Here is a 26,342-nt window from a genome sequence, read left to right as displayed (position 1 = left end):
CAATGTCATAAAACAGCATGTGTGCTACTGTTACATGAGAAACTGTTCTGTAAGCCTTCACCTGAAGTACAATAAAATATTTAAAAAAAAAAAAAAAGAGTGGCTGAATTACAACACCAACTCAACTGCCAACCTTGCCAGGTGTCTGGAGGTAAAGTGAGGGCATTAATTAGGAAGAAATGGGATCCTGAAACTTGGGATGGGGACATATGGACAGATAATCAGGAAGCTGGAGACACTGAGCGCCTAAATTCCATTGAATCACTGCTGCCTACAGAACCAGCCCTCTCACTCCCATCTGAAGAGATTACTCCATGTTCGTCTGCTAAACTACCCTGCCCAGTAAAACCATTAGCCCCTCCACTCCTGTCTAATGAGATTAACCCAGCTGTATCTAAAGCACTTTTGTCTGAGTCATTGCCTAGGGCATCGCCTGAGTCAGATGCTTTACAAGACTATGCTGAATATTCTCAAAACATTTCACGACCAATTTTGGCTTGTAGACCTATAACTAGTCTTAAGTCCCAGGGAGCCCCAAAAGGTAAAGTACAAAGTGTGAGCCAGGAGGAGGTATGCTACACTCCAAAAGAACTGCTTGACTTTTCAATATGTACAAACACATACCTGGGGAATACATGTGGGAATGGCTATTAAGAGTGTGGGATAATGGTGTAAGGAACATAAAGATGGATCAGTCCGAGTTTATTAAATGGGCCCACTAGAACAGATTCTTCATTCAATGTTTTGGCTTGAGAAGTTAGGAAAGGATCTAATAGTTTATTTGGTTGGGTCGCTGAAGCATGGATTACTTGGTGGCCTACACTAATACAAATTGAAGTACCAGACCTGCCTTGGTATACTGGAGAAGAAGGTATCCAAAGGCTTAGAGAAATTGGCATGCTAGAGTGGATTTACAGGTTAGACCCACAGACCCACACATGGAGTTCCCAGAGGACACACCTTTTGCCACAGTGGTGGGGCACAAATTTGTTCAGGGAGCGCCAGCATCCTTGAAGACTACTGTGATCGCTATTTTATGTAAGTCAGATTTGACCGAGGGAACTGCCGTAACTGAATTAAGACATCTAACTACAATGAGGCTGATTGGATCCCGTGGTGGTAGGGGCCAAGTGATGGCACTCTATCAACAAAGACAAAGTGGATATAGTTACTGTAATGGACAGCAGAGTCAAAGTAGTAATCAGAATAGTCTGACTTGTATGGACTTACGGCGTTGACTGCTTAGTCATAGTGTCCCTAGGAGTGAAATAGATAGAAAATCTACTAAATATTTATTTGGTCTGTACAAGTGGGTGAATTCTAGGTCAAGTGAACAGCAGTCTAACTCTAATCACCAGAATAGAGAGTCATGACCCCTCAATCAATTCCCAGACTTGAGAGAGTTTATAGACCCACAACCCCTTGATTGAAGGGGAGGCTGTGTCCCCTTGAGGAAGGACTCTATCTAATACACTGCCAAAGGCTTATATTGTTCATCTTTCTCCTAGCCTTCCCGGAAGGAATCTACGGCTTTTTACGAGTGATTGTTCATTGGGGAAAAGAAATAATCAGATTTTTCGGCGATTACGGGATACTGGCTCTGAACAGACACTAATTCCAGGAGACCCAAAATGTCATTGTGGCCCTACAGTCAGAGTGGGGGCATATGGAGGTCAGGTTATTAATGGAGTCTTGGCTCATGTCCATCTCACAGTAGGTCCAGTGGGTCCCCAAACTCATCCTGTAGTGATTTCCCCAGTTCCAGGAAGCATAATTGGAATAGATATACTCAGCAACTGGCAGAACCCCCACAATGGATCCCTGACAAATAGGGTAGGGGCTATTATGGTAGGAAAAGCCAAGTGGAAGCCATTAGAGCTGTCCCTACCTAGGAAAATAGTAAACCAAAAGCAATACTGCATTCCTGGAGGGATTGCAGAGATTACTGCCACCATTAAAGACTGGAAAGATTTAGGGGTGGTGATTCCCACCACATCCCCATTCAACTCACCTATTTGCCTGTGTAAAAAACAGATGGATCTTGGAGAATGACAGCAGATTATTGAAAACTTAACCAGGTGGTGACACCAATTGCAGCTGCTGTTCCAAATGTAGTTTCATTGCTTGAGCAAATTAATACATCTCCTGGTACTTGGTATGCAGGTATTGATCTGGCTAATGCCTTTTTCTCCAAACCTATTTTGAAGGAACATCAGAAGCAATTTGCCTTTAGCTGGCAAGGCCAGCAATACACCTTCACTTGCCTACCTCAGGTCTACATCAACTCTCCAGCCCTATATCATAATGTAGTCTGCAGGGACCTTGATTGCTTTTCCCTTCCACAAGATGTCACACTGGTCCATTACGTTGATGACATTATGCTGATTGGACCTGGTAAGGAATAAGTGTCAATGACTTGACTTATTGGTAAAACATTTGCATGCTAGAGAGTGGGATATTAATCCTACAAAAATTCAGGTGCCTTCCACCTCAGTGAAATTTCTGGGGGTCCAGTGGTGTGGGGTAGATCTAGATATTCTTTCTAAATGAAAAGATAAGTTATTGCATCTGGCCCCTCCCACAACTAAAAAGGAGGCACAACGCCTAATGGATGTCATGGATTGAATTATATCCCCCCAAAAAATGTGTGTATCAATTTGGCTGGGCTATGATTCCCAGTATTGTGTGGTTTTCCTCCATTTTATGATTGTAATTTTATGTTAAAGAGGATTAGGGTGGGATTGTAACACCCTTACTAAGGTCACATCCCTGATCCAGTGTAAAGGGAGTTTCCCTGTGGTGTAGCCTGCACCACTTTTTATATTAGAAGAGATAAAAGGAAAGGGAAGCAAGTAGAGAGTGGGGGACCTCATGCCACCAAGAAAGCAGTGCTGGGAGCAGAGTGCGTCCTTTGGACCCGGGGTTCCTGTGCAGAGAATCTCCTAGTCCAGGGGAAGATTGATGAGAAGGACTTTCCTGAAGAGCCAACAGAGAGTGAAAGTTTTCGCCTGGAGCTGACTCCCTGAATTTGGACTTCTAGCCTACTAGACTGTGAGAAAATAAATTTCTCCTTGTTAAAGCCATCCACTTGTGGTATTTCTGTTATAGCAGCACTAGATGACTAAGACATGGGACTCTTTGGATTTTGGAGGCAGCATGTTCTTTGTTTGGGTGTGCTACTCTGGCCTATTTATAAAGTGACTCAAAAAGCTGCTAGTTTTGAGTGGGGCCCAGAATAACAGAAGCCTCTGCAACAGTTTCAGGCTGCTGTGCAAGCCACTCTGCCACTTGGGCCATATGATCCGGCTGATCCAATGATGCTTGAAGTTTCAGTGGCAGATAGAGATGGTGTTTGGAGTCTTTTGCAGGCCCCTCTTGGTGAATCACAGCCCAGACCCTTAGAATTTTGGAGCAAAACCCTGCCATTTTCTGCAGATAACTACTCTCCTTTTGAGAAACAGCTTTTTCTTGTTACCGGGCCTTAGTAGAGACTGAATGCTTATCCATGGGACACCAAGTCACCATGCAGCCTGAGCTGCCCATCATGAACTGGGTGTTGTTTGACCCACAGAGTCATAAAGTTGGACATGCACAGCAGCACTCCATCATTAAATGGAAGTGGTATATACGAGATCGGGCCCGAGCAGGACCTGAAGACACAAGTAAGTTGCATGAAGTGGCCCAAATGCCCATGGTCTCCACTCCTGTCATATTACCTTCCATCTCCCAGTCTTCACCTGTGGCCTCGTGGGGAGTTCCTTATGATCAGTTGACTGAAGAAGAGAATACTTGTGCCTGGTTTACCATATGCAGGCACCACTTTAAAGTGGACAGCGGCATCACTACCGCCCCTTGCTGAGACCTCCCCGAAGGACAGTGGTGAAGGGAAATCCTCCCAGTGGGCAGAACTTCGAGCAGTACACCTGGTTGTTCACTTTGCTTGGAAGGAGAAATGACCAGATGTGTGACCATACTTATTCATGGCCTATGGCCAATGGTTTGGCTGGATGGTCAGGGACTTGGAAGGAACATGACTGGAAAATTAGAGACAAACATTTATGGGGAAGAGATATGTGGATAGACCTCTCTGAATGGGCCAAAGAAGTGAAGATATCTGTGTCTCATGTGAATGCTCACCAAAGGCCGACCTCAGCAGAGGATGATTTTAACAATCAAGTGGATAGGATGACGTGTTCTGTGGAAACCAGTCATTCTCTTCCCCTAGCTACTACCATGGTTTGATGGGCTTATGAATAAAGTGCCCATGGTGGCAGGGGTGGAGGTTATGTGTGGGCTCAACAACATGGACTTCCACTCATCAAGGCCAACTTGGCTACAGCCACTGCTGAGTGCTCCATCTGCCAGCAGCAGAGACCAACTCTGAGTCCCTGATATGGCACCATCCCCGGAAGAGAACAGCCAGCAACCTGGTTGATAACTACATTATCAACCAACATGGAAAGGGCAGCATTTTTGTTCTTATTGGAATAGACACTTGCTCTGGATATGGATTTGCCTTCCCTGCACACAATGCTTTGCCAAAACTACCGTCTGTGGGCTTACAGAATGCCTTATCCACCATCATGGTATCCCACATGGCATTGCCTAGGATCAAGGAACTCACTTCACAGAAAATGAAGTGTGACAGTGGGCTCGTGCTCATGGAATTCACTGGTTTTACCATGTTCCCCATCATTCTGAAGTGGCTAGCTTGATAGAACGATGAAATGGCTTTCTAAAGACACAATTACATTGCCAGCTAGGTGGCAATACTTTGCAGGGTTGGAGCAATGTTCTCCAGGAGGCTGTATATGCTCTAAACCAGCATCCAATATATGGTGCTTTTTCTCCCATAGCGAGGATTCATGGGTCCAGGAATCAAGGGGTGGAAATGGGAGTGGCACCACTCACGATTACCCCTAGTGACCCACTCACAAGATTTTTGCTTCCGGTCCCTGTGACCTTATGCTCTGCAGGTCTTAGTTCCAAAGGGAGTAATGTTCCCACCTGGAGACACATCACTGATTCCACTGAACTGGAAGCTAAGAATGCCACCTGGCCACTTTGGGCTCCTTATTCCTCTGGATCAACAGGCAAAGAAGGGAGTTACCATACTGGCTGGCGTGATTGATCCTGATTACCAAGAGGAAATTGGATTGATATTACATAACAGAGGTAAAGAAGAGTATGTCTGGAATGCAGGAGATCTCTTAGGGTGTCTCTTAGTACTACCATGCCCTGTGATTAAAGTCAATGGAAAACTGCAGCAACCCAGTTCTGACATGACTACTACTTATGGCCCAGACCCTTCAGGAATGAATGTTTGGGTCACCCCACCAGGCAAAGAACCACAACCAGCTGAGGTGCTTGCTGTGGACAAAGTGAATATGGAATGGGTGGTGGAAGAAGGTGGTTCTAAATACCAGTTATGGCTACATGACCAGTTTCAGAAATGAGGACTGTAATTGATATAAGTATTCCTGCTTTGTATGCATGCATTGAATATTTTTAGTTTCTTCATTTATAAAATATAAGATGTAAATGGGTTAGTGCCTTTTCGGTTTTATGTGTGTTCATTGTATCATGTTAGGCGCAAGTACTACTTTATAATTGTCTTTATTCAGAGATTATGTATGGTTAAAGAAGATGTGTATAGGTGTCAAGTTGATAAGGGGTGGACTGTGATGGTTAAGATTGTGTGTCAACTTGCCTAGGCCATGATTCTCAGTGTTTTGGCTGTCATATAATGTTGTGATCACTTCCCTGCTGAGATTTGATATGTGATCACCTCCATGATGGGATCTGCTGTGAGTAGCCAATCAGTTGAAAGGGAGTTTTCTTGGGCATGTGACTTGCACCGAATATAAGGTGACGTTCTAGCAAGGCTTGGGAGCTTTTTGCTTATGCTGGATCCTGCAGCTGGCTTCTGTTCTTCTGACCTCTGGTTCTTGGGACTTGAGTTAGCAGCTTACCTGTGATCTTTCCTACCAATCTTGGGATTCCTTGATCTTCACAGCCTGTGAGCAAGATCCGTGCTTTCTGACCAGCTGATCTGGGGCTTGCCAGCCCCTGCAGCTATGTGAATCAGGAGAAGTCTCTATCCTGACCTACAGACTTGGGATGTTCCAGCCTCTACAACTACGTGAGCCATTTCCTTGATATAAATCTCTCTGTATATATATTTATATGCTTTACGGGTGTTCCTTCTCTAGAGAACCCAGCCTAAGGCAACTTCCATCATGGAAAGGTCAGCTTTTTGTTCTCACTGGAATAGATACTCTGAAAACAGATTTTTCGTTCCTGCAAGCAATGCTTCTGCCAAAACTACCGTCCACAGACTTACAGAATGTCTTATCCACCACACAGCGTCACCTTGGATAAAGAAACTCACTTCGTAGCAAATTAAGTGTGACAATGGGGCCATGCTCTTGGAATTCACTTAACATGATTCCTGTCATCCTGATGCAGCTGGCTTGATAGAATGATGGAATGGCCTTCTAAAGTCACAATTATGGTGCCAGTATGTGCAATACCTTGCAGTATTGTGGAAATGTTCTCTAGGAGACTGTATATGCTCTAAACCAGTGTCTAATACATGGTGCTGTTTCTCCCATAGCAATGATTCATGCATTCAGAAATGAAAGGGTAGAAACCTAGTGACTACTCGTAAAATTTTTGCTTCTTGTCCCTGCCATACTATGCCTGCCAATCTAGTTGTCTTAGTTCCAAAGGGAAGAATGCTGCCACCTGGAGACACAACGTTGATTCCATTGTAATGGAAGTTAAAAATGCCACCCAGCTACTTTGGGCTCCTCATGCCTCCAGATTAACAGGAAAAGAAGAGCATTAGTATATTGGCTCGTATAATTGATCCTGATTATCAAGGGAAAATCAGATTGATATTACATAATGGAGGTAAAGAAGAATAGGTCTTGAATACAGGAGATCCCTTAGGGCATCTCTTAGTACTACCATGACTTGTAATTAAAGTCAATGGAAAACTACAGCAACCCAATTCTGACATGACTACTAATGGACCAGACCCTTCAGGAATGAAGGTTTGGGTAACCCCGCCAGGCAAAGAACCACTACCAGCTGAGGTGCTTGCTAAGGGTAAAGGGAATACAGAATGGGTGTGGAAGAATGTTGTTCTAAATATCAGTTATGAGCAAGTGATCAGTTGCAGAAACGAGGACTGTAATTGTTATCAGTATTTCTTTCTTGTTTTATTATATGTGTATGTGTGCATATATATGTTGTTGCTGTTAGGTGCTGTCAAATCGGTTCCAACTCATAGCAACCCTGTGTACAATAGAACAAAACATCTCTCAGTCCTGCGCCATCCTCACAATCGTTGTTATGCTTGAGCCCATTGTTGCAGCCACTGTGTCAATCCATCTCATTGAGGGTCTTCCTCTTTATCACTGACCCTCTACTTTACTAAGCATGATGTCCTTCTCCAGGGACTGTCCCTCCTGATAATATGTCCAAAGTATGTGAGACAAAGTCTCACCATCCTCCCTCCTAAGGAGCATTCTGGCTGTACTTCTTCCAAGATAGATGTGATGGCTAAGATTCTGTGTCAACTTGGCTGGGCCATGATTCTCAGTGTTTATATGTGATCACTCCCATGATGGAATCTGCTGTGAGTAGCCAATCAGTTGAAAGGGAGTTTCCTTGGGGGTGTGGTCTGCATTTGAATATAAGCAGACGTTCTGGCTTTTTTGCTTGCTCTGGATCCTGCGGCTGCTTCCTGTTCACTTGGCCTCCAGTTCTTGGGATTTGAGCTATCAGCTTATCTGCCAATCTTGAGATTCATCAGTCTTCACAGCCTGTGAGCGGGAGCCCTGCTCTCTGACCTGCCAGTCTTGGGTTTGCCAGCCCCTATGGCTAGGTGAAGTGAGAGAAGCCTCTATCCTGATCCAAGGACTTGGGATGTTCCAGCCTCTACAATCTCGTGAGCCATTTCCTTGATATAAATCTCTCTCTCTATATATTTATACGCTTTACTTGTTTGGCCTCTCTAGAGAACTCAGACTAAGACAATAGATTTGTTCCTTCTTCTGGCATTCCATGGTATTCAATATTCTTCACCAACGCCACAATTCAAAGGCATCAATTCTTCTTTGGTCTTCCTTATTCATTGTCCGGCTTTCTCATGCATATGAGGAGACTGAAACTACCATGGTTTGGATCAGGTACTCCTTAGTCCTTAAAGTGACATCTTTGCTTTATAACACTTTAAAGAAATCTTTTGCAGCAGATTTGCCCAATGCAACGCATCATTTGATTTCTTGGCTGCTGCTTCAATGGGTGTTGATTGTGGATCCAAGTAAAATGAAATCCTCGACGACTTCAATCTTTTCTCCATTTATCATGATGTTGCTTGTTGATCCAGTTGTGAGGATTTCTGTTTTCTTTATGTTAAAGTTTAATCCATACTCAAGGGTGTAGTCTTTTATCATCAATAAGTGCTTCAGGTCTTCTTCACTTTCAGTAAGCAAGGTTGTGTCATCTGCATATTGCAGGATGTTAATGAGTCTTCCCCCAATCCTGATGCTGCATTCTTCTTTACATAGTCTAGGAAGCTAGAAGTCTGAATTCAGGGCACCAGCTCCAGGGGAAGGTTTTTTTCTCTCTGTTGGCTCTGGGAGAAGGTCCTAGTCATCAATCTTCCCCTTGTCTAGGAACTTCTCAGCCCAGGGAACCCGAGTCTAAAGGACATAGTCTTCTCCTGGCACTACTTTCTTGGTGGTATGAGGTCTCCCTGTCTCTCTGTTTGCTTGTCTGTTTTATATCTCAAAAGAGATTGATTCAAGATACAATCTGATCTTGTAGATTGAGTCCTGCCCCATTAACATCATAGAGGTAAGATTAACAACATGTAGGAAAATCACATCAGATGACAAAATAGTGGACAATGACACTGTACTGGGAATCATGGCCTAGCCCAGTTGACACATTTTTGGGGGACATAATTCATCTATAACACCCCCAAAATTGGCAATATTTTTATAATGTAGCACACACTTATATCCAGTCTTAGTAAACACAACAGAACCCAATGGAAACTTTGACTTGTGAGACATACTGATAACCAGGCACATCACTCACCTCACAGCACATGATAGAGGGATGGCTTCAGGGCATTGCTCCTTTAATGACATAGTTTATTTAATTTTGTTGTGTGTGTTTAAAATAAAACAGACATTCAAAAAGTGCATAAGACAACAATGAATAATTCTAATGCACAGTCCCTTGTAACCACCACCGAATATGGTTTCTTCTGTGTGCTGTCTGCCCCTCCGAGATGGGTCCTTGTTGCCCTCCTTGTCATTGACAGCCTCTGTGTCTCCCAGGCACAGGTGCTCTGGCATTCTGGGTTGGCTGGCAGAAGGTTGCAGAGTGGAATTAAAGGGGGCTTCAGGCAAGAGATGATACATGAATAGGGCCTTGAGACATGGGTGGGGTTTCCAGAGAAGAACGTTAGGGGACAGCTGAGAGGTGAGGCCATGAGATGGATTAGAGATCCTTCCCAGGTAGTCTCTGCAGCTGTGCACATTGATGGGGTGCACACACACCTCTAGGGTCCAAAATTTAAGGTTATTAATGAGGTCCAATCCAAGGGTCAATTAATCATTGAGACTGTGTGTTTGGGGTAAAGTGGTATTGTTACGTGCAGTCGAGTCAATTACAAATCATAGTGAAGTACAACAGAGCGATGTACAACAGAAGGAAATACTGCCTGGTCCTGTGCCGTCCCCACAATCGTTGCTATGTTTGAGATTATTGTTGCAGCCACTGTGTCAATACATCTTGCTGAGGGTCTTCCTCTTTTTTCGCTGACCCTCTACTTTCCTAAGCATGATGTCCTTCTCCAGGGATGGTCCCTCCTGATAACATGTCCAAAGTACATGAGAAGAAATCTCGCCATCCTCACTTCCAGGGAGCATTCTGGCTGTACTTCTTCCAAGACAGATTTATTTGTTCTTCTGGCAGTTCACGGTATATTCAATATTCTTCACCAACACCATAATTCAAAAACATCAATTCTTCTTTGGTCTTCCTTATTCATTGTCCAGTTTGCACATGATATGAGGCTATTGAAAACACCATGGCTTGGGTCAGGCGCACCTTAGTCCTGAAAGTGACATCTTTGCTTTTTAACACTTTAAAGAAGTCTTTTGCAGCAGATTTGCCCAGTGCAATGCATCTTTTTGATTTCTTGACTGCTGCTTCAATGGGTGTTTATTGTGGATCCAAGTAAAATGAAATCCTTGACAACTTCAGTCTTTTCTATGTTGCTTATTGGTCCAGTTGTGAGGATGTCTGTTTTCTTTATGTTGAAGTTTAATCCATACTCAAGGATGTAGTCTTTGATCATCAATAAGTGCTTCAGGTCTTCTTCACTTACAGTAAGCAAGGTTGTGTCATCTGCATATCGCGGGTTGTTAAAGAGTCTTCCTCCAATGCTGATGTTGCGTTCTTCTTCATATAGTCCAACTTCTCGGAATATTTGCTCAGCACACAGATTGGAGAAGTATGTTGAAAGGATACAACCCTGACCCAAATCTTTCCTGATTTTAAACAGATTAAGTATGGTGAAAGGATACAACTCTGACATAATTTTTCCTGACTTTAAACCAAACAGTATCCCCTTGTTCTGTTCAGTCGACTGCCTCTTAGTCTATGTACAGGTTCCTCATGAGCACAATTAAGTGTTTTGTTATCCATAATTTGTTATGATCCACACAGTCGAATGCCTTTGCATAGTCAATAAAACACAGATAAACATCTTTCTGGTATTCTGTACTTTAGCCAAGATCTTCAGACATCAGCAGTGATATCCCTCATTCCATGCTCTCTTCTGAATCCAACTTTATTTCTGACAGTTTCCTGTTAATGTACTGCTGCAACCATTTTTGAATTATCTTCAGCAGAAGTTTACTTGCATGTGATATTAATGATGTTGTTTGATAATTTCTGCATTCTGTTGGATCACCTTTCTTTGGCATGTGCACAAATACGGATCTCTTTAAATTGGTTGGTCAGGTAGCTGTTTTCTAAATTTCTTGGCACAGACAAGTGAGAGCTTCTAGCGTTGCATCATTTGTTGAAACATCTCGATTGGTATTCCGTCAATTCCTGGAATCTTGTTTTTTGACAGACAAGTCTTCAGTGTAGCTTGGACTTCTTCCTTCAGTACCATCGGGTCTGAATCATATGCTACCTCCTGAAATGGTTGAACATTTACCAGTTCGTTTTGGTACAGTGATTCTGTGTATTCCTTCCGTCTTTTTTTGATGCTTCCTGGGTTTTTCAATATTTTTACCTAGCTTTGAGCATATGTCCATGGTCTTTGTCCCAGAATTCTGGCCACCAATGACCTGTGCTCCCTGTGGCTGGGCTACCCTGAGCCCTACTGCACCATCTGATGCCAGGGGACCTGATGAACCTTCCGTCCAGGAAGCTCCGAGGCGCATTCTCTTTCCTTAACCCCCAAGTCAAGCACTGAGTGACAAGACACTTTCCAGGCCCCTCTCAAGGTAAGGCTGAACTGGCCCAAGAATCTGCAGTGGACAGGGAGGCTGCGGGACTGGGAGGGAGGAACTAGCTTTAGGCAAGGGCTAGGGGAGATAATCCTTGCAGGTAGCAATACCTGGCCTCACATAGCAGGCTAAAGGGCATCAGGAAGGCCTGGTCTGTCTATGGCAGCCAGGGCCTTGGGCTAGAAATGGGAGCAATCTCTGCCCAAGATCAAAGAAGAAGGAAGGAACTGGGTTAAGAGAGGCTGGTGGAAGCAGGGACATCAGCCTAGGGAAATTCGCAGGAGTACAATGGGGGTCAGTGCTGGAAACAGGACCCTGACTCAGGAGGACCAGCTCCCTTGTAATGGCTAAATGTTGCAGGATTGATGAAGCACTTTCTCTATCAGGGTGGGGCAGGGAGGTGGTAGGCTGAGCTATAGGTAACTGCTTTGGGGCTGTCCTGTGCAGAAGAGGTAGGGGCTGCTAGCTGCTGGGTCTGACATCCTCTCCCAGCAGCCCACCCCATTTGCCCACCTGGGCAGGTCCCTGCTGAGCAGTCACTGACTCCTTGAGCCTTCTGAGGAGTCTGCAGACCTTTCTGTGCTGGGAAGTGTTAACAGGTGCCTAGTGACATTGCAGGCTGCTCAAACATTTCTGGACCATGAATAGCTGGGTCCCCAAGGCCTTCATACCCCACAAGTACTGTAAGTTCTCCTGCTCTTGGCAAGATGGATTCTAGATGGTTTCTGCTCTAAAAATCTAGTATGAGAAATGCTGAAGCCCTGAGTGGAATGGAGGCAGGGTCTGTTACCTGACGGTGTGAGCCCTCCCCCAGCACTCCTGAAAGAGGAGCCTTATCTCTAAACCCAGCTAATATGGGAGCCTTCACAGCTGGGCAGGGTGTGGGTACCTGGGACCACACAGAGTGGGGCCTCTGTGGGGGGGATGGGATGCATCAGGCCGGGCTGGGGTCACTTGAGGGAGCACACAGAGTCCCGGGCACTATAGAGCAGAGTTTAACTTTCTCTCCTTCTTCAGAATTGATTTCTCTTATCAGTTTTCCCCCAGCCCCCTCCCTCGCCATCTACTTCCACCCCAAAGAGAACAGACTCTATCTGAAGCACTATGAACTTTATTGCAGATTATGTTGGGGAGAGGGAAGGAGAGACGCACATGGTTGTGTGAATGACAAATGGGTAGAGAGGTGACATTCAGGTGTGACAGACCAAACGACAGTCATATGGGCACCGTGGCAGGCTGAGTAATGGTCCCCAAATATCTACACTCAAATTCCCATAAACTGTGAATATGTTATATGGTAAGAAGGATGTTGCAGGCATGATTACATTAAGGAATTTGAGATTGGGAGCTTATTTTGGATTATATGAGTGGGCCAAAGTAATCACAGAGTCTTTAAAGGAGAGGAGTCAATATGAAGACAGAAGCAGAGAGAGATTTGAAGACTCTACTGACTTTAAAGATGGAGGAAGGAGCCATGGGTGAAGGATGTAAGGACAGTAGCTCTACAAGCTGGAAAAGGCAAGGAAAGGGGTTATTCCTACAGCCTCAGGAGGGAGACCGGCCTGGGTCCACTGTGGTTTTCATCTGGTGGAACCTATTTCAGACTGTAAGATTATACATTTGTGTTGTTTAGAGCCACTAAGTTAGTGGTAATCTGTTACAGCAGCAACAGGAAGCACCACAGGGACAAATAAGCTGGCAGACGAATATAAACCTGAACATGGGCAGATAGGCTGGAGGGCAGACAGGTTACTAGGAGTTAGTTGGCTAGTTAGACATGCAGGTGGGTGGAGAAAGTTAGACAGAGAGACAGGGAGGGAACTCAGAGAAAGGTTGGCAGAGAGAAGGGCAGATAGGCTGGTAGAAAAAGGCAGGAGATTAGGCAGGTGGCAGACAGGAAGCCCAGTGATGGGAAGACAAGCAAGGGACAGGGACATGGGGACAGGAAGACAGGATAGAAGGCAGGAGGTTCTCAGAGCCAAATAGATGGGATGAGCCTACCCTTGTCCTATCGGGGTTAGAGGAGGTTATTCAGATGCAGATGAATACCATTACCAGACTTCAAAACAACTCCTGCCACAGGGTAGACGACCTTGGTGGGGTCTGGTGACAATTTAAAGTAGAGCAGGATCAGGACTACAGCCATCTTCAGCTCATTTATGACAAAATGCTTCCCAATGCAGTTGGGAAGGGTGGGGCAGCAAAGGAGAAGTGGTCTCACGCCTGGTTTTGAGCTGGGCAGGCATTGGCTATTGTGTCCCCCGTGTAAATGGGCATTTAGGGCCCTTCTTGATGGGGCTCAGCCCCTAGTCTTCTCCTTAAAGGTCACACACGCCTCTACTACCAAGTCTAGGTCACAATCTTCCCCCGATCTTTGACAAATCCAACTACTCTTCAAGGCCCAGCTCTTAACTCCTACTTGTGCTCCTAGCAACATTTTCCCCTGCTGGGCTCCCTCAGCAAATACAGTACTGAGTCCTAACAGCCTTTCTCATCGATGTTCTGTGAGAGAATTAAGCTCTACAGAAAATGATTTGAGTGATCACTTTCATAATTCCAAGGATGGTACAAGCTAGACCATTCTAGATGCAAAGGAGAGAAGTTAATTCCTTACATTTAATGGATCCTTTAGAGCATTAGGGATAAATTCTCTCACAGGATCTCATTGGGAAAGACTGGATTAGATATTCTTATGGGAACATTTACGGTTAGGTCAGAGTTTTCTCTTTTCCTCCAGAAGAACTCAGCTGTGACATAAGGGTAACTTTTTTCTGTCTGAGGCACATCCTGCCTGACACAGGGTAGATACTCTTTCAGTTATGTTTGCTAAATGACTAAATGAATGTTCAGAGGAGAAAGAACATATTGATATTAGAAAGGAAGGTCTGTGTTAAGAAGCAGCTTGAAATCCTCTGCTATAGAGGGTCAGTTGTCTAAACCATAGAGTTTAACCAAATGAATGGCTTTAAAGGTTTAATTATTGTCTTGTTCACTCACTGCAGTTTCAGGTTCCACAATGGGGAGGCCACAGTTCTGGATTTGCAGAGGGACTCGGCCATTCTGGCATGCCCTTGCCATCTAGGGGGACACACAGGTGTCTAGATCCTCACAGGGAGGACAAGATTGAGTGGTTTGATTGTCAGAGGGGCAACAGGGAAGCTTCCTGGAGAGGAAGGAGGGTGTAAGGAACTGAAAGCCTCCTCCTCTCCTCTCCCTGTTACACCATCAGACTTCTAATTAGTGTTCTAGACTCCTGTCCCTCCCTCATCTACTTATTCAATCAGTATATGTAGCCTTCATCCCTACTTCAGAATGTCCACTCCTTGACTTTCATCAGTCTCCTTACCTGTTTTTTTCTAATCTCTCTGACTCTGCTTCCTCCACTCTGCAGCCATGATGCTTCTCAGACCCTCCTATCTCTCCATCGCAACAGGACAGCACCCAAATACATCAGCTGGCCTTTAAAGCCCTGTGTGAGTGGTTGCCTCACCCATCTTTACCTGTCCAGCTCCACTTCCTAGTTAAGGCTCCTGTTGTTGGTATCCTGAGAATGCCCTCCCTCTGTCTCTGCCTGCCCACTTCCTCAAGGCTCAGTTGGAATGAACAGCCTGCCCTCATCCCGTTGTATAGCTGTCTTTCTCCCTCCCTTAGCCCCTGAGGCACCATTAGTGTTTCATTCAAGTATACATCCCAGTCCGATGCCTAGGACAATGCCAGGAACATAGGAGAAATAAAAAAACTACTCAGTGTGTGAAAATGTGAATGAATGAAAGGTTTCCATTTTGACCTACAGCTCTTCATTTCTGTAGAATACATTTCTGTCATTGACTGAAAACTCTTGGTGGTAGAGACAGTATCTTTCACCTGTGTACCCATATCCCAGACGGGAATTGGGACAGAGAGTAAAAGCTTAATAAATACTTTCATAATTGAATTACATTAATTTAACTGAATAAAATGGAATGGAATTAAATAAAATACTCTGACCTAGTAATTCAGCCACTAATGTTTCTACTGCCATCTGTGGCAACAGTATGACTTGCAGCCAATGTCAAGGAGGAAGTAATGCGTTTAGGGGAAACCAAAATCATAGAAAGGCAACTTGCTCAGAATTGTGGATTCATCACATATTTGTTTCTCCTAAATGGCCAACGGACAGGAAGAGATCCATATTTGTGCCCGTTCCAAAGAAAGGAGATCCAGCCGAATGCGCAAATTACTGAATGATATCATTAATATCGTAACCAAATAAAATTTTGCTGAAGATCATTCAAAAGCAGTTGCAGCAGTTCAACAACAGGGAACTGCCAGAAACTCAAGTCAGATTAAGAAGAGGATGCGGAACGATGGATATCATTGCTGATGTCAGATGGATCTTGCCTGAAAGCAGAGAATACCAGAACAATGTTTACCTCTGTTTTATTGACTACGCAAAGGCATTCGACCATGTGAATCATAACAAATTATGGATAACGTTGAGAAGAATGGGAATTCCAGAACACTTAATTGTGCTCATGAGGAATCTGTACATAGATGGAGAGACAGTTGATTGAACAGAAAAAGGGGATGCTGCATGGTTTAAAATCAAGAGATGTGTGCATCAGGGTTGTATTCTTTCACCATACTTACTCAATCTGCATGTTGAGCAAATAGTCTGAGAAGCTGGACTATATGAAGAAGATCACGATATCAGGATTGGAGGAGGACTCTAACAATCTGCGATATGCGGCTGACAAAATCTTGCTTTCAGGAAGCAAAGAGGACTTGAAGTACTTACTAATGAAGATCAAAGACTACAGCCTTCACTATGGATTACACTTCAACATAAAGAAAACAAAAATCCTCACAACTGGACCAATAAGCAACATGACCTTTAGCCAATAAACAGAGCAAGTACTGAAGTTGTCAAGGATATCATTTTACTTGGATCCACAATAAATGCCCATGGTAGCAGCAGTCAAGAAATCAAACGACTTATTGCATTGGCTAAATCTGCTGCAAAAGACCTCTTTAAAGTGTTAAAAAGCAAAGTGTCACTTTGTGGACTAAGTTGTGCCTGACCCAAGTCATGGTATTTTCAATTGCCTTATATACGTGAAAAAGTTATACAATGAATAAGGAAACTGAAGAATTGATGCCTTTGAATTATGGCATTGGTGAATAATATTGGATATACAATGGACTACCAGAAGAACAAATAAATTTGTCTTGGAAGAAGTACAGTCAGAATGCTCCTTAGAAGAGAGGATGGCGAGACTTTGTCTCACATACTTAGGGCATGTTGTCAGGAGGAACAAGTCCTTAGAGAAGGACGTCATGCTTGGTAAAAGTAGAGGGTCAGCAAAAGAGAGAGGATCCTCAACAAGATGGATTGACGCAGTGGCTGCAACAAGGGGCTCAAGCACAGCAACAGTTGTGAAGATGGTGCAGGACAGGGCAGTGTTTTGTTCTACTGTATGTAGGATCACTGTTAGTCGGAATTGACTAAATGGCACTTAACAACAAGAACAACAAATATTTACAAGTTCATGGCCATTTGTATTTCACGGGACAATTTCAGCAGCTTCTGAAGATTTTCACAGTACTCATTTTGGAGTACACTTGCTCAGTTCAACAGAATAGTTATTTCAAGTGTGTTTCATATTTTAGACACCAGGAACCTTTCAAATGCTGTTATAAATACAACTTTCTGGGTTTCCCCTTAAATCAGTTTATTTTGTCTTTTTTTTTTCTTTTTGTGCAAATGTAGAACTATGTGGACTTATGTGTAAATTCATTTTGAATAGATACCATTTCATATGAAGAAGTTTGCAAACTGGGGGAGTGGTCTTGGGTATGTGAAAATAACATGCAGTGAAAACTTTTTTTTTTTTTTACGTAGACTGTAAAATAGAGAAGATGCAAACGCTGTAAAATTTTCTTCAAAGCACGAGCATAACTTTTCAGGTATATGGTTTGAGAAGTTGAAATATACAAGGCATCTGGAATTTGAAACCATGCAAATTATTTGTTCCATGCAGCGGGGGTGGGGTGGGGGGGCAGATTGGTGAGTTAAGTAGAAAATGCAGTAGGCAAGATTGAGAAATATTAGAAAGACAGAAACCCATCCTCTAAGAATTTTGACAACTGAGAAAAGAACAACACCAGAAATGTGAAATGCACAAGAAACTCTAATTCTGAAAAGCCATAGTCCTGAAGTGAAGAAAACACCAGAATATACTAAACTTCGGAAAACTCACCCATTCTGAATGCCACTGGCCACTGGGAAAAAGCAGTGAGAGCAAAGCCTCCATGGCTTACCCTGAATTTCCATCTTTGTTTTGTACAAAGACACATACACAAGGCTGCATTCCCACAAACGCCAACATTAGCATGCATAGCCACGGCTGCCACCTCTACACATGAGAGATCACCAGCATCAGGGTGTACACCCATTGACTTGCCCCCACCACCACACACAGGGTGTCTCACCTTGATCTTCATGAGAAGGCCAGGAAGGTGTGGCTATATTGAGCACAGCTGGGTGCATACTGGGACGGATCAAACACCTGCAGACAGAGCACCAGGGCCTGGGGACCTAGGGGTCAACCTCCAGTACCAACCAACGGGGGACCAGCATTTCCAGAGGTGGGAGAGGGAGGAGGTGTTTGTTTTGAAAGATCTTCCCATCCCCTCATACCAGGGTCTCATACCTCTGGGTTTAGTCACACCTTCAGATTGTGGTGAAGGGCATAAAAGTCTAGTGCCACTGAGATTCCTGTAGGGCAGATAAGAGACAAGAGATAAGACTGATGTAACCATGGGGTATGGCCCTGGTGCTTCAGCCAGCAGAGGGAATGTGGATGCAGAAAAAGACCAGGTGTCACAAATCAGAGCCACTTCTTATCACTCTGAGTGGGATGATCCTGGTGTAGGGAGGTCAGGTGAACATAATGAAGTACCTTTGGGCAGGTGAGGAGCAGAAAACCATGAAACCAGGAGGGATAACCAAGAAAGAATCAGAGACTGAATGTTTGCAGTAACCCAAATGACAGCTCACATTTATGAAGTGTTTCCCATGTGCCAGTGAGAAATATATATTAGCTCATTTGATCCTTACAGCCACTCTCCATGCAAAGCACACTCATATTCCCATTTTTCAGATGAGACACCTAAGGCTCAGAGAGGTCAGGGGACTTGCCTAGGATCATACAGCTAAGATGTGGCAGGACTGGAATTCACATCCAATGGTAGGTGAGCCAACAGATGGATTAAAACCATGGCTGTAGTCTAGGATATGGTCATCAGCGGCTCTCTGCCATTATCTTGAGGGATCCTCAGACACATACCACACCTGACCCATGACACTGGATTCCCTGGTCTCCCTCATTTGCCCTGAAGCCTCATAAGGAAAGGACCACATCTCCCTCTGTCCCTCTCTGATTCTCTCTTTAGCCATCCACACTTCAGGAAATTTAACTTTAAGTGTAATGTCCAGAGACCACATCTGGAGGCTAACATTTCCTTGTGGAGAAGATTTCGTGGATTAAGTGGCATGAGTATAGTCCTTTACTTTCAATGCAATAGAATTTGTGAAATATTTCATCAAACAAACGGGATGTTAGAAAGCATGCAACAATTTAGACATGATGGCCATCTGAGTCCTGTGTCTTGAAGTTAGGAAAAAGGGCATGGAATGTTAGAATCAAAGTATGTCAGGGACACCAAATTGGAATGAACCGTGGTGTTATAAGACTATGGATTAGAAAGATGATGGAATGTTAGCCCTGCAGAATGTTAGAAGTTTAGGATCCTATTCCCGTAGAATATCAGAATTGAAAGGGACCTTACTAATCATTTAGACCAACTTCCCACGGTAGAAAATGCTCTTTAGGCACAGGGAAAGACATTGATATTTACTGACCTTTTGCTGTAGTCTAGCCCTGTGCCAAGAATTTCATATACCACAAAGCAAGTATTCATTTTACTGATGAGGAAATGGGGAACCACATGGCTCAGGAACTGCTCAAGGACAGATGGGTTTCTCACATTTCCTGTGTGTACTGTTGAGTGGTTAGTTTAAGGCTGTTGAGTGGTTATCCTAGGTGAAGTTCGTACCTCTGTGTAAGGAGTGTCCATCAGGGAAGGTGATGGAGTTGATGAACTCTTTGCCAACACTTGGCACTGGCAGGAAGATTCAAAGAGCCTTCTTGATGTACATGGTGGTGAAGGGCATCTGATCCAGGTGGTCCTTGAAATGAAGCCCAGCCTCAGGGGCAGGCAGGCCCTGGGCAGACCAGGGGCTTCTTCTCTCACAGCCAGGGCAGCACTTTCCATCCCTTGGGCGCTCACCATGTGATGGAGGTTCCATCCCTTAGGAGGCTCTGGATCTCCTTCTGGCAACTTTGCTGATGCTTGGGCTGCACAGCCAGGGCATAGAGGATCCAGGAGATACCACTGGCTGTGGTATTGTGGCCCTGGAACATGAACGTGTCCACTTCAGTTCGAAGATCCTGGTTGGACAAGCTGTTTCTGTTTTCCCTCAGGGGAAGCCATGTGGAGAGTGCAGGGTTTGCTCCCAGATTCTGCTATTCAGGACAAAGCCTCAGGCTTCTCCCACACTCATATTGGCACAGAGGAAGACGTCCAGGAAATCCAAGTGTCTCTTCTTTCTGATCTTTTCCAGCTCCCCTTCCTCAGCTTGATCACTTGTTCTGTCCCAGAAAAGTGATTACCAATGGGAAGTAAGAACCCTGGGCACACCAGCCACAGACACTCACAGTAGCCCCATCCACCCAACTGGCTACAATCTAGGTGCCAGGCCTGACTGAAGTGGAGCTTCGGATTGGGTGTGTTCACAGGTGAGAACTCTAACATATTTGATTGCAGGTCAGGACCCCTCTCTAGCAGAGCCCACGGAGCCTCTGCTTAAATGATTCCTGGGATGGGCTCTCATCAACAATCACCAAATGTGATGACACATGTAAATCTCTGGCACAGTACCTAGCACAACATCTCTGTTCCCATTCACTGCCCCAGAGATGTATCAATCCTGGGTGTGTACCAGGCCTTGTAGGGACACTGAGGGATCAGGGCAAGTTCCGTTTGACTGGGCCTTGGTGCAGGAGGGTGCCTGTCTAGGAGAGGGAGCCAGGATCTGTGTGCTGATGGGCCAGCTGGCAGGTATGGTGGAACCAGTAACCATCAGAGTTCAGACTAGATGATGTGATTTTGATAGAAGACACCCCTCAGACATGAAAACAACAGATTGTTCAGGACCCCTATGGCCTGGATGTAAGAGTGGGAGTTCCTCAAGGGGGTTGGAAACAGAAGAGACTGGAGAGAAGGGAGGTCTTTGACTCAGAAAATCCCTCAAACAGTAGGGACAATCAACTCTGAGGCATGCGTGTCTTCTGGTCTTATAGCGCTTGTGGTCCCCAGCCCATGAGCTGCCAGAATTCTACTTGTGCTAGGTAGGGATGAGGAATCTGTGGCTTGGGTCAGGATCCAGTATGTGGCAGAGTCGAAGTTTGTTCTGGGCTGGAGTTGAAGCTTAGTTTGGGCAGGAGCCAGTATCTGACTCTGTGAGGGGTAAACATCCTTGGAGCCCCACCTGACTCTCAGGTAAGGCTACCACCAGTTGCAAAGAAGAAGAACCCTGAAGTCAAAAGGCCTTTACTGACCTGTCCAACTAGACGTTGCCTGGGTGGCTGAAGGTGCACTTCATGATGATGTCCAGGGTCATTGTCTTAGGCTGGGTTCTCTAGAGAAGCAAAATCAGTGAAGCATGTATGTATGTATACAGACAGTTTTATATCAAAGGAAATGGCTCATGTGCTTGTAGAGGCTGGAAAGTCCCAAGTCCATGGGTCAAGTTGGAGGCTTCTCCTAACTCCGTAGCTGCAGGGGCTGGCAAACTCAAGATTGGCAGGTCAGGTAGTTGGCCTCTGGCTTACAGGCTGTGGAGGCTGACGGATACCAAGATCAGCAGGCAAGCTGCTAGGTCAAGTCCCAAGAACCAGAGGTAAGATGAGGAGCCAGCTGTGGTACCCAAAGCTAGCAAAAGCCAGTGAGCTTTGCCAGAAAGTTCACATATATTGGCTACAAGCCACAACCCCAAGGAAACTCCCTTTCAACTGATTGGCTGCGCATAGCATATCTTATCATGGAAGGGATAACATTATGTCAGATCTCATTATGGAGCTGATTACATCATTACACAGCTACAAACTACATCATAACTAACAAACCACTGAGAATCATGGCCCATCCAAGTTGACACACAACCTTAACTATCACTGTCATCAAGGAAATGTGTTCAGAGAGCTCTATAAGTGAGTCTGGGTGATAAGCTTTTCCTACTTTGTCCTGGGCAGGAGGAGGATATTGACCCTACTCAAACTCCCCAGAATGCCTGTGCTAATAAGGCCTGGCTCTCCTTTCTGTCTTCCCAGATGTCCTGTTGGGAAACCCTGTCTTTCTAAAGCAAATGCATTGTAGCAAAATAAGGCGTTAAAGCAAATATTTGAAAAGTGATATCTATTTTTCTCTCAGGTTTTTATTATAAAATTAAACATATCTGCTGGCAATAATATGTATCAAGTTTTGAATTTTAGTGACAATTTATGATGAAAACCAGCTTTTGGTTGACCAGAAAACATTATTTTTTCTTGGGACAAAGAGTTGGGGGACTGCTTGGTGTCCTAAGAGTTGAGCTAGACCTGAGGGACAGGTAGGACCCCAAGTTTAGGGATGTCTTAGGCAGAGTTCTGTAGAGAAGCAAAACCAGTGAAGCGTATCTATATTTATATCTATAACTATATATATGTGTGTGTGTATGTGTGTTGTTGCTGTTGTTAGGTGTTATCGAGTTGATTCTGACTCATAGTGACCCTGTGTACATACAATAGAACGAAACACCTCTGTCCTGCTCCATCATCACAATCGTTGTTATGCTTGAGCCAATTGTTGCAGCCACTGTGTCAATCCATCTCATTGAGGGTCTTCCTCTTTTTTGCTGCCCCTCTACTTTTCCTTCTCCAGGGGCTGGTCCCTCCTGATAACATGTCCAAAGTATGTGAGACAAAGTCTTGCCATCCTTGCTTCTAAGGAGCGTTCTGTCTGTACTTCTTACAAGACAGATTTGTTCATTCTTCTGGCAGTCCACAGTATAATCAATACTCTTTGCCAACATCGTAATTCAAAGGCATCAATTATTCTTTGGTCTTCTTCATTCATTGTCCAACTTTCACATGCATATGAAGCGATTGAAAACACCATGGCTTGGGTCAGGCGCATCTTAGTCCTTAAAGTGATGTCTTTGCTTTTTAACACTTTAAAGAGGTCTTTTGCAGCAGATTTGCCCAATGCAATGTGTTGTTTGATTTCTTGACTGTATATCAAGGGAATGGCTCATGTAGTTGCAGGGGCTGAACACCCAGCACCATCAGGTAAGCTGGCAGGCCTCTGGCTCACAGACTGTGGAGGCTGATGAATCCCAAGATCAGCAGGTAAGTTGCTAGCTCAGTTTCAAGAACTGGAGATCATATGAACAGGAGCCAGATGCAGGATCCATAGCGCGCAAAAGCCGGTGAGCTTTGCCGGAAAGTTCATATATATTAGATGCAGGCCACACCCCAAAAGAAATTCCCTTTCAATTGATTGGCTGCTTGTAGCAGATTTCATCATGGAGGTGATTACATGATGTCAGATCTCATTATGGAAGTGATTACATCGTTACATAGCTGCTAACTATATCATAACTGCCAAACCACTGAAAATCATGGCCCATCCAAGTTGAACCACATCTGCCCACTCAACAGGTGTTCACCATACCCTGGGCCAGAGATGAGTATGTGTATGTGTTCTGGGGAGACAGGATCAGAGGGACTACCAGAGACAACTTGGGAGGGAGCAAAATGTTCTGGGTGGGGGGTGGTGAGAAAGCCAATTTGAAGGCTATGACATTTGGAGAGAACTAAGAAGTGATGTGGAAGCAGCTAAGCTTCAGGAGGGCTCTTACCACAAAGAGGGTGGGGTCAGTGTCTGGTAAGAAAAAGAGAAATGAAGCTTGATTCAGGAATGTGTGTGGTGACAGTGGTGGCTGGGCGCCTGTTATTCTCTGTGAGCCAAAGAAATTGCTCATGGCAAACCTAACTGGAGAGGGGACCACAGTCCTAGTTATATGTACATACCAATCCAGGGGGTCACAAATCTGTAGATATCTTGAGACTTTGGGTATGAAATATAAAGAAGGGCATTTGTAAGAAAATGGAGGGGTCTGGATAAGGCAGATCACCATGAGGCAAGCGTGTGCCAGGTCACTGGCTGCCATCATTTCTTGATGATTGTGTGCTGGCAACCTAATTCAAGCTACCTCCCACTTGCCCCCCATCCTCTACTGCCTCTGTCCCCTTAGTCAATGAGGGCTCTGGGAGGCAGACTCAGTGTACCTTCAGCAGAAACCCATAGGAGTATGATGCTGAACTGGCCAAAAGAGAGACAATAGCCTCAATTCCAAACAGTAAGACAAAAACCTGTGTGTTTTCTACAATTCGTGGTGGATTTGTCACCCCATGACAGGCTAAAATGAGAGCTAATAGACCCACCACAGTGGGACTTGAGGAAATTTTTCTTTCAGTCTGGGGCATTGTATATAACAGAGCATCTCAATTTGCTTAAAAAAAAAAAAAAAAAAAAAGGAAATGAAACAAAAAAAGGGAATTTAGCCCCACACAGCTGTTTAAAGGTTCAGCACTAAGAAATTATTGTTGTCCTTAGTCTGAGTTGTGAGCTGGGAGAATGGTGGGTAGAGTGTTTAGTTATTGATGTTTGAACTATGCTCTCCTGGAATTTTAGAGAACCAGAGTCATGTACCCAAGAAGGAAGAGCTACTCCAGCTTGGACATGGGTTTCACTTTCACATGATCTCCCTGGGATCACCTTAATTTAGTCAGCATAACAGACTGGAATGAATACATTGCTCCCCATAGCAAGCGAGGACAGGCACATAGAAATTTCTCTACCCATTTCAGAAACCATTGCAGCTCTTGCTCTTTTTAGAACTGTAACCAATGGAGATACAAACCTTCTTTTTAGGTCCAGTGCTTGGAACGGGGGCCAAGGGTAGGACAACTGTAGGGTTTGTAGTTCTGGATCTATCAGCAGAGATTAGGAGTTTGGATCTGTTTTGATGACCTGTTCTGTGATCCAGACTCTTGTTGTCTTTCTAGAACTTGTCATATGGCCAGATGTCTCCCTCTGTTGGGTTGAGCTATGTGCCCTCACTAAAAACTGAGAACGTTACATATAGTAGATGTTTGATAAATGTTGTTCAGGATTGACTCCATGTTGTACAAAACTTTTTTTTTTTTAATTGTATTTTAGGTGAAAGTTAACAGAGCAAATTAGTTGCTCATTAAACAATTAATACACAAATCGTTTTGTGACATTGGTTGCCAACCCCACGATGTGTCAACACTCTCTCCTTCTCGACCTTGGGTTCCCCATTTCCATTCCTTCAGTTTTCCTGCTCGTTCCTGCCTTCCCGTCTTTGCTTTTGCATGCCCATTTAGCCTCATACACATGGCCAAACTACAAATATTATTGTTTGTTTTATAGGCCTGTCTAAAACAGGAGGGACTTCAGTACTGAGTTAAAAGGTTGTCTGGTGGCCATACTCTTGTGGTTTCTCCAGTCTTTATCAGACCAGTAAGTCTGGTTTTTTTTGTGAGTTAGAATTTTGTTCTACATTTTTTTCCCACTCTATCTGGGACCCTCTATTGTGGTCCCTGTCAGAGCAGTCAACGGTGGTAGCTGGGCACCATCTAGTTGTTCTGGATTCAGTCTGGTGGAGACTGTGGTAGTTGTGGTCCATTAGCCCTTTGGATTAATCTTTCCCTTATGTCTTGGGTTTTCTTCACTCTCCTTTGCTCCGGATGCTCCAGATGGGGTGAGACCAGTAGATGTATTTTAGATGGCCACTCACAAGCTTTTAAGTGCTGCTCACAAAAGTAGGATGTAGAACATTTTCTTTATAAACTATGCTATGCCAATTGAGCTAGATGTCCCCTGAGACCATGGTCCCTAGCCCTCAGCCCAGTAACTTAGTCCCTCAGGGAGTTTGGATATGTCTATAAAGCTTCTTTGACTTTGCCTTGGTCAAGTTGTGCTGACTTTCCCAATACTGTGTACTGTCTTACCCTTTACCAAAGTTACCACTTACTTATTGTCTGGTTAATTCTTTTCCCTCCTCACCCTCATAACCATCAAAGATTGTTTCTTTCTGTGTGTAAACCTTTTCATGAGTTTTTATAATAGTGGTCTCATACAGTATTTGTCCTTTTGTGACTGACTTATTTCACTCAGCATAACGCCCTCCAGATTCATCCATGTTGTGAGAAGTTTCGCAGACTCATCATTGTTCTTTATCGTTGCAGGGTATTCCATTGTGCATATGTGCCATAGTTAGTTTATCCATTCATCTGTTGTTGTGGCTTAGGTTATTTCCATCCTTTTGCTATTGCGAATAATGTTGCAATGAACACGGTTGTGACGGTTCTTATTTTTCTAGGATATATTCCTAGGAGTGAGATTACTGGGTCGTATGGTATTTCTACTTCTAGCTCTTTAAAGAAGCACCATATCATTTTCCAGAATGGTTGTACATTTTGCATTCCCACCACGGGTGCATGAGAGTTCCAATCTCCCTGCAACCTCTCCAAGATTTTTTTTTTAATTTTTAATTTTTTTAATATTTTATTGTACTTCAGGTGAAGGCTTACAGAACAAATAGTTTCTCATGAAACAGTAGTA

General features: G+C 44.2%; 1 pseudogene; it reads right to left on the bottom strand.

Moving 5' to 3' along the window:
* LOC101352343 (cytochrome P450 4A11-like) overlaps positions 1-21,273 on the bottom strand; it is a 58,742-nt pseudogene extending 37,469 nt beyond the window's left edge.
* Positions 21,274-26,342: the final 5,069 nt, after the last annotated feature.

Source organism: Trichechus manatus, unplaced genomic scaffold (genome assembly GCF_000243295.1).
Source record: "Trichechus manatus latirostris isolate Lorelei unplaced genomic scaffold, TriManLat1.0 scaffold00015, whole genome shotgun sequence".
Classification (NCBI taxonomy): Eukaryota; Metazoa; Chordata; class Mammalia; order Sirenia; family Trichechidae; genus Trichechus; species Trichechus manatus.
This window is presented reverse-complemented; position numbering and strand designations above follow the sequence as displayed.